At 41.6% G+C, this 14,180-nt stretch overlaps 1 long non-coding RNA gene across 3 annotated transcripts in view; it reads right to left on the bottom strand.

Annotated features, from left to right (window-relative positions):
• Positions 1-11,861: 11,861 nt before the first annotated feature.
• LOC146785777 (uncharacterized) overlaps positions 11,862-14,180 on the bottom strand; it is a 247,504-nt gene continuing 245,185 nt past the window's right edge. For 2 of the 3 annotated variants that reach the window (XR_014970477.1, XR_014970478.1), the window contains exon 4: positions 11,862-12,974. This is a non-coding gene — a long non-coding RNA (uncharacterized LOC146785777). The remainder of the gene's footprint in view (positions 12,975-14,180) is intronic. The other variant, XR_014970479.1, reaches the window with a different exon arrangement.

Genomic DNA, 14,180 nt, shown 5'->3' with positions numbered 1-14,180 from the left:
TTAGTGAGGGAACATCACTCATTACACATGGACGACAGGTGGCCTGTGTGTTACAAATGTCACCCAGAAGAACCAAGAACATGAGATGATTTCTCAGTTCACTCCGCCAGGTGTCTGTGATCAAAACAGCAAATTTGTAGAGGATTGGACTATGCTGTGTTCACGGTCATAAAGACAATAGGCACAACACATCACAAACAATTAATCTTCTTCTGCGTCACACATGGATCGCCCCCAATATTGATGGGGAAATGGCTGCCTGTGAAAGACAAAGTTGGCAATGTAACATGTATGACTCTGGCCAGGACTCATCCTCTTATAGCTGCTGTTGGGCACTCAACTGCCCATCAAGCTCTGGATAGGCCACAACTAGTATGCAGGCCAGCCAGTTGAGGGGTCAGAGTTTGGCACACACCCCATCCACGATGGGAGGACTTCTCCAGCTGGACCTCCACAAGCTTGCTGTTCCAGCACCTCAGGTCTTCCCACCTCCTCCTGCTATAGATGCTGCATCGGTTAAAGACCTCCGGGGTCCCATCTTTCGCGCTATACCTATACAAATGGCTTTCTTCTGATGGGCTATGACCTGTATGGATGCAATAAAGGAAGGAACAGATTGTAACTGTATGTTTTTGGATATCTATTTCGTTGATACACATTTTGTATACACCTAGCACAAGCATTAATCAATAGTCAACACCATACATGTATAAATATCACATGCTAAGCACTACAAAAGCATGAATACACACTTTTGTTGTCATCTGCTAACTATCCTTAACCCTGGTCATGACCTACACTGACTAAGTCAGCCCACCAACATCATGTAGCCCAGGGCCATCCTACATGTAATGTGAGGTGAGCTACTATGACACACAACACACTATTGAGATATTCTGAAGGCTAAACTACTTGAGCATTACTGTACAGACACCTTTACAGAAGGCCCATTGACTTGATGCATACGGTCCAGAGAGCCTGGTACCATAGTGTAGACAACATCCTAAGATTAAGGTCACAATGAAAGGGGCAGCATGTGTGTCACTGAGAGCTTCCTCTCTGGGGATGTGTGGACATGTTGACTACTCAATCGGATATCATACTACCTTTGATAGAGTTTGTGTGGTATGTACTACTATCACAGATACACCTTATGTCATATGTGACACTGTTAGAGGTATGACATTCAACATTGTATTGTATATCTTATATGGTTTGATTGAATGTAACAAAGCTGGTGATTCACATATCAAAATGTAACAAAACTGGTGCTCATGTAAAGCGCTCTGATACCCGATTTCTCTGGTCTAGTTCGTGCTATATACAACTCTAAAAAAAAATATATATATCTCTTCAGAAGTAACCAACTATCTGCACTGTTAATGTGTCACATGTGCAGTAGGCCTGCACAGTTCAAGCATGACTTATGGAAAAGTGACAACATACCTGTGGGAGTAAATGGCCTGTCATAAGTCAATTACACAGATTGACAATGTGGGTCAATCAATGAAAAGAAGCATCAGGTCAGGGGCTACCTCAGTCACCATTCCAAATGTAGTACATGTAAAAGCAATCAGGGCTACTATTGTTCCCAGAAATCTTCTTTTGGGAGCATCCAAATATCTGCAGGTCTATAGGGAGATTATTTTGTGCATCAGTTGTATTGCTATAGTAACTCTGCCCCAATATGGACCACTGCCCACAATGGGCACAACTCATTTTCAGGCCTTGCTCTCTGCAGACCGATCATACTGATCCCATATAAACACCACATTTTCACCAATTTAATACATACGTTTATTTTCTGGGCATCAAATACGTGACCTCAAGGTTGTGTGACACTCTGAAGGGATGTGTGAGACACCTCACATTCATCAAAAACACCAGAGCCCTCCTCTCCGATGGACACAAAACAAGTTTTAAAGCTTATAAAATTAACCAAGTCTGGCTTACCATCTGACCCCTGTCCTCCATGAATAATCAATCTAGTGACTGAAATTATAAGTGATCAATTCACTAATACTCCTAATGGAATTATAATGACAGGACCTTTACCAGCTGATTGGAAAATGGTTTCCATTTCTCCCTTAATAAAAAAAAACTACATGGATCCAGCAGAATCAAGCAGCTATAGACCTTTTGCCGGATTACCATTTCCCTCAAAAGTACTAAAAACAGCACTAAACATTCAACTAACATCTTTTATAAACAACAACAATCTTTTGAATCTAACTCAGTTTGGTTTCTGAGCTGCACATAGCATGGAGACTGCTTTGGTTGCAGCCTCCGAAGAGCTACAACTGTTACTGGATGAAGGAGGAAAGGTTGCCCTGATTTTATTGGCTCTGTCGTCAGCCTTCGATTTGTCCAAATTGGATTTTGGGAATGCCTTATTTATTAATATAAAAAATAAAACTATTACAGAAACTGCAGATGCTTTGAAATGCAGTAGCACAACTGTTTTTAGGAATCCCCAAGCATCAATAGGTCTCCCATGAACTGGTTAAGCTACATTGACTTCCAACCTGCAAAAGGAATACGTTTAAATCCTTATGCACTGCATTTAAGGCTTTGCACAATATCAGGTCAGATTCTCTGAAAAAGCTCTTTCCTTGGTACATACTATCTGGACACCTAAGATCATCTAAGGCAAAGCTTTTGGTTGTCCCTAGGATAAAAAGAGCTCAGTGGTTTGGAAAAAGCTTAATTGCAGGAACAGCCAAGCTTTGGAGCTCACTCCTCCTCGTACTTAGAGACAGTCCGAATCTTTTATTTTTCAGAAAGTCATTAAAAATGTGTCTCCTCAATAACTAGCTATCAGTCACATAAGACAAGATACTAGATCGGTGCCGGAAGCAGCACCAAGACGCCCTAGGGCATTTGAGAGCTATATAAAATTACAAATCAAATAAAATCAAGTAACTAGCTACAAGACAACAGTTTGGCAATGCCTGATATGGGCTGAGTGATATGTTGGATTGTACACATAGCTAACATCATGCTCAACTGCTTTCTACTGCATACAGACACAGCTCATACTGTAAAGCCTATACATTTATTTGCACATATACCAGGATCTGATTAGGAAATATATCATAGGCATCATGAAATATATACATGCATAGATATGTGCATGCAGCACACATAGGATAGAGGGCTTTTCACACATTGCAATGGTGATGTTAACTCAACAAAGTACAGTGCCCCATAATCCATGACATGATTGTCCTATGTAGGGACCACTCAATTTCATTAAAAATAATCTGATTTCACTCTGAGACTCAGAGGCACATTGTAGACTTTGGGAATTGAAAGGATGAAATTGAAATTGAAAGCTACATCTCGGCCCATGCTTAATACTGTAATTTACCTCCTGGAGAACTGTGGACTGACATATACAGGTATAACACTGGCCTGGCCTTTGTGTGTGGACCAAATATATCGGGGGCAGTGTTTTTAATAGTTATGTTCTTTATGTGTTCTTAGTGCGTTGTATGATCACGTAAAAGTTCGCACATTTATTTGTGTACTGTACCTTTGAATTTGTTTTATTTGCTCTGCGGATGGGTAAAAGAAAAATGGGTTCTGTCAACAAAACAACCGTGGGGGGGGCAGCAATCACTCTTGAACTATTTGACAGGTGCTATGGGGGCGATAGAAGAACAAATTAACTCAGTGAAAGAAACGTTAATGCAAGGAAAGATACGGGGGATGGCATCTAAAGGTCCTGTGTGTCAAATAACTGGTTGTTCTCCACAAGCTATCACCCAGGAGAAAGCTGCCGAAAAGCTGGCCCAGAACCAGTGTGTTCAAAACACATCTGGTAATATTTATATAAGTGATCCTGATTCTGAGCCGCAACCTCCGCCTAAGAGATCTAGAAACCCAGAATCTGTGGGCAGGGCGCCAATTATTGTTCCGTCCATATTACCATCAACATCATGAAAGTAAATAGGATGAAGCAGACGAAAGGGAGTAAGCAGGGCAAAGAGGGTAAACAGTGTAAGCCTGAGTCTGGGAGGAAATCCTCGACCGGTGTAATGGTGAATGGACAGATGGTTGAGCTTAGTATTATCATCAGTAAAATTGATAACTTGCATAATAGCTTAATTGATGCTATATCAAGACTAACCGATAGAGTGAAGTCCCCTGAGGATATTATAATAGACAAAATGGACCTTCTGCGCATTGTAGTAAATGATAAAGCTATTGCTCAGGCAGAGGAACTGGTCTCCCGGGCTACTATGCGCCCCAATGGTGTGGGTAATACTGATGGGCTGGTACATATTACTAGGCCTTGTGATTCTCAAAATAGGTTCATGACTCCATCTGTGCTTAAACCGCCTGTAGTAGCACACCTGGATAGGCCCCAGAAAGGGGACATTGCTGCGATTGATAATAAAACTTCTAAACAGATATATATGAATTCGCAGAAATCATTAATAAATACATCTACCACTGTTGACTTACCACCTGCTGTGACCCCCTATACAATTTTTTGGGCCAATGTCCCAGTTTTAGAATTACAGAAGAATGAAACAAGGGAGGCCCTGAGGAATAAGTCACTCTTTTGGCTGGGCTCAAAAACCGGATTAACCGAAGCTTTGTTTCCTAAATTTAAAATGGCCAGAAGGGTGTCTTGGGTTTGCCGGGATAACAAAAAGCTTGCAGGGACTGCATAGTTCTTACATTCAGTGACCCGTATTTAACACAGGCTGTTTTAACCAGAGCCGGAAATATAAATATATCACATACGGGTATTAACATTTTGCCACTAGGATTCTTCTACCAACCTCATGTGGCTCTCAAACAAAGAAAACAGAATATGCTTCCCCAGGACTGTTTAACTTTCACTTATAATGTACCAGTTGGCAATCGCTTTGATACCCTTCCAACACTAGAGGACATCGATTGACCAAGAGCTCAAGATTCATCGTGCTCAAAAGTGAAAAGTAGGACTGAATTAGTAATCAGTGGTCTACCGGCTGCTTGAAATATTGCTGAAATATCTAGTTTAATCAGGGAAGAAGGTCCTCCTCAAATACTGAGGCCCATCTTAGCTCTGTGTGGGGATAAGCGCATGCCCCTAAACAAGAATGAAATTACTCATTACACTAATGTAATTAACCAGAGGGTCTATGCAGAAATTGAATTGCCTAAAATCAATATATTATTCTGGAATGTGGCTGTGCTGCACCAGAAGGTGGGAGATCCACAATGGGTTACTTCTATTGCAGACTTTTTAATATTTTGTTTTCAAGAGACTTGGATGACGAACGAGGCGCACATAAATGGATATAAAAACTACCACACTCAAGTGGTGAACTCAGTGTGTGGTAAAAATAAGGGGAGGTTTTGCACCTACTTTTCCAGTAGTATAACTGTTAACAAGATTGATTTTAAAATCTCCAAAAGATTTTATCAAGTCTTGCTATTGAATATGGATGAAAAGCATTCTGTTTCTACAATAATATTCCCAAGGAGCAGCTAGGTCATGTACTGGGAGAATTACGGAAAAACATCTGTAATATACAAGAAAGCTCAATGGAAGACCTATGCATTATCTGGGGTGGGGATTTTAATGTTAATATTTGCCAGTATGCTGTGAAGGGAACCTGTGGCCTTTACATGGAAAAAGGTGTGGAGTCTGCACATTTTTCTCATATTACATCTGGCGATCTGCTTAATACCATTGTGTATCAATTTGACCTAGGGTTCGCTAATGAACTCTGTACCCCCATGGTTCCACTTATGAACACTTTTAATGGCAGAGGACGAGGCTCTATAATTGATTTCATTCTGATCACTAAGATTCATACTAGTAGGGTGAGGGATTTTGAAACTCATACAAATGCAATGTGCGACCATTTTCAAATAAGTCTTTCTATTTGTCTACCATGTGTTACGCCGTATAGGGAGCCCCAGGAAGAATTATTCCCTTTTGAACTCACGCTTAAAAGGTTAAATGGGTATACCCTGAGTTGGACAAAAATTGACCCAAACCTGTTATTCAGTCAAATAATAAATAATTGTAAGAAGGATGTGGCTGGTTGCCCTGACGAGTTGGCTGTTGACCTTGAGGTCCTAACCTCATTTGGTATTATTACTAGGCCTGGGTGGTAAATTCCGTTCTGCTCGCGGAATTTGGGTAATTTCGCGTTCCGCGGAGAGCGTGGAATTTCCCTAAATTCTGCTTTCCGCAGCCTCGCGGAATTTTTTGCTTGTTCGCGATCTCAAAATGCGTGTTCGCGAGATATTTCCCCCCGAGCATGCAAACAGCGGTCGCGAACAGGAAAAAAGCATCGCGAACAAGCAATTCCGCGTGTTCGCGGAATTTCTGCGTGTTCGCGGAGATTTTTAACCATTTCGCGGACATTTGCGTAGTGTGACTACGCAAATTCCGCCCACCCCTAATTATTACAAAAGAGATTAAGGAGCTATTGAAAGTGAAAATTAGGGAAAGAAAGACAAAGGAACAGGGATGGTTTGATACAGGTTGCACCAAAGCACATACTAACCTAAAGAAAGTATTATATAGACAGAATAGTAGCCAACATGAAAGAAAAATGGCTAGGGCCACCTATGAGCTGGCATTAAAGGAACGTAAAGAAACATTAAGAGTGCAGGCCTGGCAGGATCTGCGCGAGGCATGTGAACTTAAAGATAATAACACTTTCTGGAAGGTGGTTAATGCTCTTTTTTTAGACCTTAGAGATTCACCCTCAATAGAAATAGCTATTACTGAAACCTCCTGGCTTGAATACACCGATCTACATAATGAAGTGAAGCAAACAGAGGCCACAACCGAGCGGGATTTGTCCATTTTAAATGAAAATTCTTTTTTTTTCCCCTTGGATCTATGTTTTACTTTGCAAGACGTTGTATGTGCCATTAATGAAAGTGCTGCTGGTAAAGCCACTGGACCAGACGGTGTCCCTGTGGACGTGTATAAGTCTAGTCTACCGTTCTGGGGACCCGTGCTAACTCATGTATTAAAAGGTTGTTGTCAACAGGGTTTGTTACCATCGTGGTCGGATTCTATAGTGGTCCCTATATTTGAAAAGGGGGACCGCAATAGTCCTGCTTGTTACCGACCAATTTCCCTGTTGGATTCCTTTCTTAAAATTGCAGGTCGCTCTTTCTAAATTCCAGTATGGCTTCCGCCAGGGTATGGGGACTATCGAACAGGGTCTGAATCTAAACCTTGTGATCGGTAACTATACAGAAGCGAAGCGAGTAAAATAGTTTTTAGTTTTTGTTGATCTTAGCTCCACTTTTGATTGTGTGAGACACAATAAACTGTGGAGCATATTAAAGGAAATGGGTGTGAAAAAACCGCTTATATCTTTTATGAGGCAGTTATATAAAGATGGTGGTGCTAGAGTTCGTATTGGTAGGCAGGGCGAATACACAGCCAAATTTCCCATCAGTAAAGATGTAAGGCAAGGCTGTGTGCTCGCCCCCTTACTTTTTAGCTTGTACATTAATGACGTAGGACAATTTTTAGCCGAAAGATGTCAGGATATCCCTATCATTAATAAACAACCTGTGCCTGCATTGCTGTACGCGGATGATGTGGTTTTAATGGTGCATACTCAATTTGGCCTGCAGATAGTTTTAACGAGTTTTGCAGTATTTATGGGTGCAAGGGGTCAGAAAGTAAATACTTCAAAAACATATATTATGAAATGTAGTAAAAATAGCGCCAGGTGCTGTGATATTTTTATTGATAATACAAAAGTAGATTGTATTAATAGTTTCCCATTCCTTGGAATTCAATTTGATTACCGAGGGACCTGGGGACCTGCTGTGCAGGTAAGAAAATTGATGTTTGTTAGGACGATTGGTGCGCTGCCCAATTTTGCTAGAAGGCTAGGTAGAAGACCAGTCCCAGAATTAAAATTGATATACAAAGCTAAGTGCCTATCCACAGCTATATATGGAGCAGGCATCTGGGGCTACACGGATGTGAACCTCATCCAACTAATAGAAAACATATTTACAAAGTACCTATTGGCCGTCCCCTCCAGCACGGCGAACTTTGTTTGTCACTCTGAACTTGGGTTGACTCATATAGCAGATTTGGCCAAAATTGAACCAAATTTAATGTGGCACAAGATCTGGGCTACCGAGGAGACCAACTTTAATCGTGAGGTGATTAGGGATTGCTTGGGTATGGAGATGATGTCCTCTATCCCATGGTTAAATTACATCAAAAAGTTCACATGTAATATTGGCCATCCAGAATATTTTGAAAATCCAGATAGTCTCATCAAATTGACGAGAAAGTGCTTAAAAACATTATGCTTAGCGCATTTACAAATTAATAGACTCACCACGGAGATTGTTAAGCAATCAGTCGTGGAGAACCAACTAATGTTATCATGTTATGCTATCCAGCTATACCTAGTCTGTGTTCGTGGGCCTTATGAGAGGATGCTTTAAACACAATTTCGCTTGGGGATCTTACATAGATTGGTGAGTTTCCCCATTACTAATGATTGGTCAAAAACATTAGGTGCCTGCCCATGTGACGCTATATCACAACAATCCACATTACATGTTACCCTATTTTGTCATTTTTATTTGTACCCAAGAAAAAGATTTTTATAACCAGTTTTAAAAAAGATGGGGCTGAGACAATGTCGTATGCAAATTTTAGACGATGAACTGACTATTTTAGCCGTTGTCTTTTTCTTGAAAAATTTTATGAACTATAGAAACTTTTTATGAAAATAGCTGATGTATGATTATTTTTAATTATTATGAAATTATTTCCTTGTAAAAATGTGTTTTTAGAATTAATGTTTAGCTTAGTGCTTTTATCATTTAGAAACTAAATCGGATAAAGCTATTTTTGATTTGATTTGATTTGATTTGAACAGAGTAAAACATTTATTTGAGATAGATACCTGTTCCTCTGGTGAGCCATAGAGCTGGCCATACAGGTGAAGCTTCTCTCCAACCAAGGTCTCCAGCTCCTCTTGAGATAAGGGATGGGCCCTCTCACCTGCTTGGCCTAGCATGACTGCTCCCAGAGGTTACAAGCAGCAGCTAAAGCGGAGGAGGTGTTGATACCAGCAGTGTCAGGAGGCAAGTGAGTCATTTTCAAACTACAGCGTACATGTACACCACGTATGTGGTCCTCAGCTTAGACGCAGCCACTGGACAGCAACAGTCACAATCACCAATGTTAGCCTATGACTATGGCCACCGTGGATGCAACTAACCACCACGCAGTCGACTTGCACCGGCGGCGGTCATTCCAAATGTCCTATTTGCAAGGTCAGGCATTCACTATTTTAGTGTTTGAAACTACAGGTATTTGTGACTGTTAAATGCATTACAACCACTAGAAATGAGGGCTAATAAGTTACATTTGAAATACTCCATTCCCATGTAATTTCCAGTACAAAAACTATCTGTATAATGCACTACTGTGCATAAAGGCAAAATGTGCGCCATGCACTGTACACCACGGTTGACGGTTTTTCACTTAAAATGTAATGAAATCTTCATTATTGTGCAAAAGGCCCAATGGGGATTATAGATGGATGATGAATGGTGGACAATTAAGATCTCAAATATGTGTAATGCTTTATGAAGCAGTCACGTTTTGTCACATGATGTTTGGCTTACTCTAAATATATGTTACTCTGGACACTGAGACCAATATTCAAAATTGTTTTAACTTCTCACATAAGTACCCTGGGAGAGGGAGTAGGTGACAGCCTCCAGTGTACCACACATTTCATGACCTTCAGACCATAGAAGAAAGAGTTGTTATCAAAACAATTCGCCTGAACAGTCAAACAATGCAGGATTTATGTCATCAGTTGGAGCCTGACCTCCTATCTCAAATCACCTATCCTACACACTTCACACAAATTGTAAACCTTATGTTAGTATTGCATTTTCTGGCTACAGGTTCCTTTCAGAACACTGTGGCTATACCTGGTGGTATGTCTCAACCAATGTTCAGTGGTGTACCACGAGACATGCTTTTAGCAATGATGAGTCACAGGGACAGCTATATCTAGTTCCCTAGATGTGAGGATTTAGCCACTGTAAAAGGTGAGTTCTATAGATTTGGTCACATCCCACATGTGTTCGGACCCACTGATGGCATCCATATTGCCTAAGTATCATCTCAAGCCAGGGAACAAGTTTACCAGAACAGGAAGCACTTCCATTCCATCAATGCACAAGTTGTCTGCTTACCGTATTTGTACATCTCAAACATCTGTTGCCAGTTCCCAGGGTCTACACATGATTTCTTCATAGTGCAGAACAGCGCCATACCCCAGCTCATGTCACAACTACTACCGGAGAGGGCCTGGCTTGTTGGTAAGTTTGATCTGTCATAACTTTGTATGAGTAATGTCAGGTAGTATAATAGAAAGTGTGTAACTTTTTGTTGAACTTCTGTCTGTCTCCATCTTAGAAACGCAGTGTATCCCAACCGTCCATGGTTGTTGGCACCACTGAGGAATCAAACTACGCCAGAGGAAGTACGCTTAAATGAGGCCCATGAAGAACACGGTGGCCAGTGGAGGGGGCTTATGGGATCCTGAAGGCCAGATTCAGATGTCTGGACAAGACTGGTGGAGTCCTCCTCCACTCATCCAGGAATGTGTGTCAAATCACTGTGGCCTGCTGCATGCTCTTCAACATTGCAGGAAGGAGCTGACTTGCGCCAAGATCTCATTGACTACTTCTCATGAATGTAGGTATGTTGTTAGATGTCATGACTTTGACGATTAAAGCAACTCTTGTTGTGCTGGTGTGAGGAGTCTGTTTAGGGACAATACTAGGAGTATAAAGCTCTGGCGAAAGGTGTTTGTTTTGTTACTGTTGCTTTGTTAAGCTTAGCACTTTGTCTTGGACTGTGTTCTCTTGAAGTTGACTATATGAATTGTGGCATTTGAATGGTGTGATAGCTAATCTCTTTGTTTTGGTCTGTTTCAAATACCTTCACCATGGCATCTTCATTTGGATATTTCATAGTTGTGACTTTAGCAGGTATATGATGCTGTTTGGACATATGAAGTGGACATGGATTGTTCCTGAGAGTGTCTGTCACAGATCTTGGGTGTACAAAACCTGTACCAAGGCAGCTTGCAGAGCGATAGGATTGAAGTTAAGAGGGTTCCTTTAGACTTGTTCTGCGTGGTCTGGTGGTCCTAATACAAATTGTGTGCCATCATTTGCTCTAACAAAATGCTGTCTTGGGCCCAAATCATGCTATTCTGCCTTCACATTGGCAAAATTGTGTATGAACTGTATACAGCTGTTGATGTGTCTCCTCACTGTTGGCCAAAGTGCTTGTGGCACATCACTGACATTCCACCAGATGCAGTAACACTGGATTGGAATGATGCTGTAATAAGAAACTGTTGTACTGCCATGTGTCTGTTTATTGTTTTAAATGATGTGGGATTCCTTTTGTGAGGTAGGTGATATGGCTCCAGCTGATGATGTAGACCTATTGGTATATTGCCTATTCTATAGGAAAGTATCTGTTGTATCCCCATCTTTCCATGTTGTTAAGTTCGTACATGAAAATGTGATCACGGATATAGAATATTTGAGTCCTGTCTGATTTGCTATGTTGCTGACATCATGTTAGCCTATGCTTGGAACAATGGAATAAAGATGTTATAAGACCAGACACTTGCATGCTTGTGGAGGTGTGGCATGTTTGTGATCCTGAGTTAAACATTGTTTACATTCAACATATCCATGCTTACACAAGTAGCTTGTTTTGGCATTGTAAAGTTCATAAGGGAGTATATTTACATTGCTAGATGTAAGATATACAAAAGGACGCAATGAGTTTGTGATTAGTGTGTTTACTGCAGTGTACAAAGAGAAAACAAACAAGGTGCAAAACGAAACAGGGAAAACCAAAAGTGAAGAAGTCAGTCATGGTGAATGAAACCATAGTTGTAGATTCCAAATTATCTGAAGTCCAAAATCTAAAATATTACTCTTATCAGAAATGGAAAAGTGTCTAGACATGGTCGACAAAGGGAATGTGCACACACAGGAGAAAATTAGATGTGAGGTTTCTTACTGGCGGTGGTAGGTGTCGTTCCATCCACACCTCCTGGATTTATGGGTGGACATCCCCACCTTTTGGGTGAGAGGGGATCTGATGCTGCTGGAACAGGGGTGTCTGCAGATGTGTGCAGAAGGACCGCCCTTCCTGTGTCTTCCACAAATGTCAATGGCCCGGATATTGTTGGACCACAGAAAGTGGTAGATGGTGGTGGAAAAGCCCTGCAGAGGGTGGTGTTGAGTTGATATCCTGCATCACCCAAATGAGCTGGCCCACGTTGGTGTTGTGGGTGGCCAGCTACTTGTGCATCACCCTCTGCAACTGCTTCATCTCTCGGATTTCTATTAGTACCTGGTCCATCACTCTTTGAGAGTCCTGATAGACTCCCAAGTCTTGGTTTATTGTGAGCTGGGTGTGAGTGGCTACAGTAAGCTCACTCAGTGGACCCACAGTTACCCTCCCATGTACCCTACCCCATGGGCCTGTGCGCTTGGCCCAGGCTGCACCCTCCCACTGGTTCAGGGTTCCTCAGTGACTTGTTGGTGATTTCCACCTTAGAATCCAGGAGTGGGGGCACAAGATGTTACTGACTGTGCTAGGTACGCAGGTTGGGGGACAGGGGTTGTCTGTGATGTTGCAACTGAGGTGGGAGGTGCTGTTCTGAGCACAGGGAGACCCACTGTTACCATCTGCCCAGGCTGACCAGAAGTGCCCGGAAGGTCTTTCACATCCACATCTCCAGGAGTGTTGTCATCACTGAGGGCTTGATCCTGGGGTGGAGTGGGAGTCTGTTTCGTGGCCAAACTCTGACCAGGTGCTCTGCCATATAGACCTGTTGAGAAATAGTGAACATTGTTCTTGGTGGAAGTATGGTATCTACATACACATTGTTTGTGTCACAGTAAGTAGAGACCTAGGAATAGACAAAATAGGTAGAGATTACTATTGTGATCTATTTTTGTGGTATTGAACTTGTTTACAAGACATTTGACATTCAATCCATGTACTAGAATTGAACAGCTCATTAGATGTGCTCATATGCTGAATTTTGTAACAAGAAATGACCATGGCATCTGCCAAACATTTAAGCCAACACAGTGTAGAAGTAAACTGTATTTGACCATTCCAAGACCTAGTTGTGTGGAATACAGGTGAACATACAACTTGGTTGCATATTTAGCATTTGTTGTTATGTGAGCAGTGCACAGTCAACGGGTCACCTGCCACTTCTAATCAGCTGAGTCAACCTTCATGCCGTACATATAGCTGAGGTACACACTTGATATGTGTCACTCATGCCATCAATAGTTTCAGTTGAGGAGACCAGGAAAACATCATGCAAAGTAGTCAGACATTACTCTGGATAGACCATTGCATGTACATTGCATAGTCCATGAAATCTGAACATCATTTGTAACATGTCTGACAAGTGAGAATGGGCAAGGTTACTATTGCATCTTGTTTTCTGTTACAGAAACATGGCCTCATGGTAGTTGTAGACATTTCAATCTTGACTTCCCAACATTTGACAAATGGTTAGTGTAACATACTTGTTGGCAACATACATATGGGATGGACCATGCATTTACATATTAACACATATCATGGGTCATGGGTTGATATGTTAATAGTAATGCACTTACAGACAGCATTCCAACATGTGGCATGTAATGGAGATTGATACATGGGATTTTATATTCAACAATACACATTAGCACTGACAAGCCAACTTATCTGATAATTTAAGGACTGCATGTTAGGGAAGTAGAAAAAACAATAGCAATAGCACAGTTGAGAGCAAACAGGATATTGAGGTACTGTCACAGTTAGTGAGGTGTAACTTACCGAACTCCACTCCTCTAGCTATCCCTGTCAAGCCCTCAGAATGCCTGATGGCCAAGAACTTTCTTCCTGGGGAAAGAGTTATAATGGGGTGCAGGGAACACCACTGCCAGTCCTCTGGGACTCCAGGGGCTGTATTATGCATTGTGATTATTTGCGCCAGACGCACCTTTTAAAAGGTGCGCCGGGTGCAAACAATCACACTGCGCCCTATTATGATGCATGGGCTGCCCCGAAGACAGCCATAAACTCGCGCTGCACCCAGTGCAGCTCATTC

Source organism: Triturus cristatus, chromosome 11 (assembly GCF_964204655.1).
Source record: "Triturus cristatus chromosome 11, aTriCri1.1, whole genome shotgun sequence".
NCBI classification, from domain to species: Eukaryota; Metazoa; Chordata; class Amphibia; order Caudata; family Salamandridae; genus Triturus; species Triturus cristatus.
This window is presented reverse-complemented; position numbering and strand designations above follow the sequence as displayed.